The sequence below is a fragment of the Calonectris borealis genome, chromosome 7 (genome assembly GCF_964195595.1).
Source record: "Calonectris borealis chromosome 7, bCalBor7.hap1.2, whole genome shotgun sequence".
NCBI lineage: Eukaryota > Metazoa > Chordata > Aves > Procellariiformes > Procellariidae > Calonectris > Calonectris borealis.
In genome coordinates, this window is record NC_134318.1 from 39,060,839 (window position 1) to 39,066,838 (window position 6,000).

The window sequence follows — 6,000 nt, forward strand, 5'->3', positions numbered from 1 at the left end:
TTATATTACCACAATGTTTTTGGTATGTTTTGTATGTTTTGGAAACTATTTTTCAAGTAATCTGCCTTTAAAAATATAAGTTTATCTTCAGGCAGAAACTAACAATCATATTGACAGACACAGGATGACAATGTCAGATATGGTTTTATCTGTATATAAAGTTGGTATTTCCTACAAAATCTGATCTTATAAAAAAATAGAGTGCTTATAGCTTGAATTTGTTTCTCATGATTCAGCTATTCAGGATCAAGCTGCTAATTACCTTGGCGTAGACCTTTTTCCCTTTACACAGCCCAAGAGATGGGTAGAAACCTGCTATACATGTAGGAGTTAAGGAAAAAAACTCCATCCCTTCACGTCCATCCCTTCAAAGGTTTTTAATTATAGATTCAGATCATAATTAAGTAGATGCTAATACATATATTCATAAATCTTATTTTAAAGGCATTTTGGAAAGGAGAAAGGTAAAAGGGCTGGTAGTTGGCCAGAAATGTCAGATGGGCCTATGGATGGAAGATCTAATCTTCATTGGCTTAGTTTTCAGTACCCTGCCATATGCATCTACATCTACATTCATGCATTTTCCGTCTTTAAACAGACATCTGTGACAATGACAGGCTTGGATACCCTGGCTTAGGGAGATCAGTAATCACTTTGCTCCAGAATTATCTAGTTTGTATTTTTCATCAAGCGTTTTGACAATCCCAGGGCAAGCTGTGGAAAGCAACCTAGGAAAAAGCTGATCTAAGCTTATCTAGGTTATATTATAGCTTGGTGATTTTATCAGTAAAGCAAGTTGTCAATGACTGGATGTACTTGGATTGTCACATGGGCGCTGGTTTGTGGGGCTGATTAGAAAGGACACCTGTTCAAAGCCACTCAAACAGCCTACAGCAAAAAAGAAATTAAATAAATGCCCCCAGTTTCAACCTTATATTTCATACTCACAGGTATGCCTGCAGTCCATTTCCCCCTTACACAAAAAATAATTTACATTGTAAATTGCTTGCTTGTTATTTTGTGGGGCTTGATACAAAGCAAGCAGGATGGAAACAGAAAGAGAAGCAATAGTTTGGAGAGCTTCCAGAGGAGGCAGCGGAGGGGGCCAAGGGGGAGACATCACTGTGAAGGTTCAGGTTGTGAAATCTCCTGCAGGCTGCGGTAGGGTCCCTGTCTTCATTGGCAACTTCCATTCAGCTGGATGGGAGGAAGGTATTTTTGAAGAATATTGAGGATATTCCTTTCTCATCACTTGAAGCTTTCTTAAAATTCTCTTATATCTGTCATCTTCTATGGCAGTATTAGAGAACGGCAGTATTAGAGAATAACAGCATTAGAGAATGATTTTATGGCTGTATTAGAGAATGTTTGACCTGTAATACTGGGCAGCTTTTAATCAGTGCTGTGCTGCTTCTTTCAGTGAGGGAAGTCAAACCAAGCTTTCATACTGACCACTGACCTTTTTTCTGGAAAGATGGGCCTTCATTCTGGGGGAGGTGGGAGCCACTACTCAGGCTGCAGAAGACTTTCAGATCAGCTTTTGTGTTTTCTGATGCCAATGGAACAACGTTTATAGAAGCCCCTTAAGTCCGTAACAAGTCTGAAAAGAGTAAAATTTTACCCTACATCTATGATCTAAGCTTAAAGCTAAATTAATAGCTTAAATTCAGTTGATTCTACATTCAATTGCAGCAACTAATGGTTTGAAGAGTTGCACTGCTGACAGCCAGTATAAGAGTAGAGCCATCATAGATTATGTTTTTTATTTTTCTTGACATAATCCTTTTTAAGTACTGGCTTCTAAAAATCGCATGGTGAAACAAAGTTCAATTTAGTTTTTGTATGTTTTTATTAGAAGCTCCTGAATGCAGGATATTATGAAAATATATCAGTTGACCAAGATACATATACAGAACATACAAGGCTCAGCAAGTTTGACAAAATACTGAACTATATATTCTTGCCAAATTAAATTTGTCATAAAATGCTAGTTAGGACTTGACAGACTCGTTTACTTCTCTGGTTTCACAGCAAGCATATGATCCAGCTAGCACTCTTGGTTCTTGATCAAACCCAGGATTCAGCCAGCTCTGAGTCCTTGCAAATGGATTAGGATCTATTTGTTTGCTTCATGTGTAAACAGTAGTGTGCTGCGGGGAATGTTATAGGACTGTAATAGGACTGTACATAGATAAAAGGTAAGAACAATTTATTTTGTTACCTTGATGAAATGTGCTTTTCTGAATATAAGTAATCACAAAAGATTCACTGATTCATGGCAAGCTGACTGGGTGTATAGTGTAAACACTTTTTTTTTCTATCAAAACAGAATGTGATAGATATCACGCTAATATTTTTTTGTATATGAATGGTTGCCATATTTGCAAGAGAAATACTTTAGAAGGAAACAGGATCAGTATAACTGAGAGTAAGAAAGCAGGACCACGAGATAATCTCCCTAGAGGCAATGAAAGAAAACAGGAAACTTTATTAGTGAACCAACACTATAGCTGTTTCTGCAGAATAGGTCTGATTGAGGAATTGATCAAATTAGACCAAATGGCATATATTTTCAAAGGAGTTCTTTGGGAAATATGATTTCAGAACATTTTCTCCCATTCCCAAAATGTGCTTCCTCCAGCAGACCTGTAAAAAATATAACTATTTTGGGGAGATATACACTAAAATAGAGGAGGGGTATGTCCCTCAGCCCTATTTTCTATGATTCTTTGAAGTGTCAGCCAAATAGCACCATTTCCGTGCACTTAAGGTTAAATGTCAGATTTTCACTCACCCTCCAAAAGAGGCAGAGAGGATGTGTCTAGATCTTCTGGAGCAAAAACAATTTTTGATGTTAACGCACTCTGACATTGTGAGCAACTCCTAGTTGAAGTCAGAAGCACAAAGATTGCTGCAGTAAGGGGAAGGAAAAAAGTATAAAAACAGCAGTTCATGAGTATCAAAATCCTAATTTTTAGAGCACGGTTTTGGACCTTACATGCCTAGATTTTAATGTGCTCCATTTTGTTTTTAGCATGGTGTAGACTGTGACTCCAACACTTCAGAGGGATATGTGATGTATTATACATAGCTGTCTTTCACTTTTGTTACCATTATCCTGGTATAATGTGAGCTGTTGACCTATTTTTCATCCTCAGAAAAACCCTTTTGATTAGACTATAAAGATTTTGGTTTTATATTTCTGTATGTGTCTCTATATTATATATGCAGCATATTGATACAATTGAAACTACAGTAATTATTATTAACTGTTGGAATAAGTTGCATGCCTACTTGTTACATTGTCTATTACTCACAGTTTCCATGCCACTTCCAACTGTAAACTGAAAATTATACTTAACCACTTTCTTTATGAGAAAGCGCTGATTTTACCCACAAATTTGGAGCATTGCACAGTTTTATTGAACCCATATGAAAATCTCTGCATGATGCAAGGGAGCAGGTCTACATAAAGTTGGAGCTTTTTTCCAGTTTCTCTGGTAGACTCTTAACTCATTGCACTGTTCACATCAAAAGGTGATGTGTGTCAGGAGCATTGAGCGTGGAGAATGCATATTCTTGCCTTCTAATAAACTAGCTTTAACATTTCTTAATTGTCATACATGCAATATTTAGTCCCTGCATGAAGACTTGCCAGCCCAAAACCAATATTCGAACCATGGCACTATTAAACCATTTCTAGTAGTAAAAAGATTTCAAGAGTTTTGGAAATTGCACTTAAGCCTTTTGCATTAGCATATCCTACAGTCTCATCATATCTTTCTATACAATGTTTTTACATCAAGTTCTGGTTTTACATCTGAAGTTTAAAGAGGTTTGATTCAACCTACAGGCTGTCACAGTTTTCAGAGAAGAATATTATTCTTTTCTAGATGTATAAGACTTCACCAAGTAACCCTTAAGGGTTTTCTCATACAACAAAAAAAGAATCACATCTGGATACAAGAAGATACCAATCTTGATTCACTTTAGCCCTTTAATTATGGAAGGTGGTACTGTATATACTCCAGTCGTAGATGAACTTTAAACAATTGTTGGCCTTATTTTGTGCTCATTCCACTTGAAATATGGTTAGTATCCACTTTTGGGGTACTAGTGACTAATATTTAGTTCCCTACATTCTGTCATGATTTCATGTTAAGAGTAGAAGTTTTATATTTTTCCATTTGATATCTCAAAGTGCTTTGTGATTAGTTAAAAACAATTGACGTAACTGGGAGACAAAAGTGCATATAGCATCAGCCTAGGCATTCTTTTTAATATTAGCTCCTGCTCTAACAGGGAAAGGTGGTTTTTTGCCAGCAAGTCAAGGACGTGCAGTACAAAAAGGCACTTGGAACTTTAATATCCAAAAGAGACAGTCATAAGGCTTGCATAAACATGTAATAGTTCTGTCTGAAAGATGAAATCTCAAAAAAAATCTGTCAAGCTAAAAAACTGGAGTGCTTCTTTTCCCATTGCACTGGTCTTCTGCCATCATCTAAGATACCGGTGCTGACTCTTGGGATTTTGCACCCCAGTGACTCACCATTTTTACTTTTGAGTCCAGTCACTGGATTGCAGTGATAGCACTGTGTGCTAAGGTTATAGACATCATAGGTGCAGCTGGAGGGGAACTAGGGCAATGTTGCTTATTTCCATTCACTTTATTACCTTTTGTTATTTTCTTAGGGATGAAAAGAACAGCTCAATGACAGTAGACAAATAGATAAATAGTAGATAAATAGAAACCAACTGCAAAATCAAATTTAATCTGTTCATCTGTCAAGTTCTGTCTGTTGTAATGACCAAAACCAAAATAACTATAGCCAATGTTCAAAAAACATAATTAGATTTTGATATTAAAATCTTACTGAGATGAAAGGGGCAATTCACATCTTTAAGAACCAGGCTGTTTGCAGACTCAGGAAGCCAACATTGCAGCCATTTGCAGATGATTTCTGAAGATTTTCTTCCCAAATTTTCATTCAGTATTACAATCCCTGCTTAAAAATGTAAATAAGAGTGCCTAATTATGTATAGCAACAATTATTTTGTGAGCCTGGTCTCCAGGGAACCTTCCCCAAATCAAATCTGAGATTGAGTTAAAGTACTGCAAAGCCCGCGTCTAACATATTCACTAATGATGAAGAAATGCCAATGGAAAAATACACCTGTAAATTAAGAGTGAACTTCTGAAACTGGATATTGTTTATATTAGTGGAAAATGATAACATGAATATAAATAGTGTAGACCCAGCTGGAGAAGGCAATACGTTATATGAGTTTAAATCTGTCATTAGGAGAAGCTGATTAGGTTTATGTCTGTCAAGAGGATGAAGACTTGTGCCATCTGTAACAGCAGTGAACAGCTTAGTTAACTTTATCTCCACCAACCACCACAGATCACTAGGACCACTTCCCGCCAACGTGGCATTAGATCATCTTTTAAAAAAGCCACTACCACAAAGGCAAACATCAGGAGCTCCGATTTAGAGTAGGATAATGCAGTTTAGGCACCAGTCATTGTCACCAGATCATCATAAAAACTTTAGTGACTGTCTTTAACTGACTTCTCAATCTTGTTTTGCATGCCTGCTTAGTTGAATCAAAGGAGTCAAGGGGGAAAACGGGCTTATAATTTACATTCATATTTATCTTAAACATTCATTCATTACATTCATTGTAAACATTATAACAGTGATGAAACAATGGTAATGATAGTAAGAAAGCATTCTCGTTATTATGCAATTATTATCCTTTGAAAAAAAAGCACGTAAAAATTATTTTAGCCTTACTGTTTTTCTTTCCTTCTTTATTTATGATATCTTTAATGATACCTCTGTGATGTTACTGTGCACAAAAATGTTCTTGGCTGGCCTTTACAAATAAGCCTAAGGAAGTATTTCGGTCCTGATTAGTCCTGAAATGTGATGGAGTCTTTTTGTGCAGGGCTAAATCAGTGTAATATCCTTGAGAAAAATCCCTCATTCAGTAGAT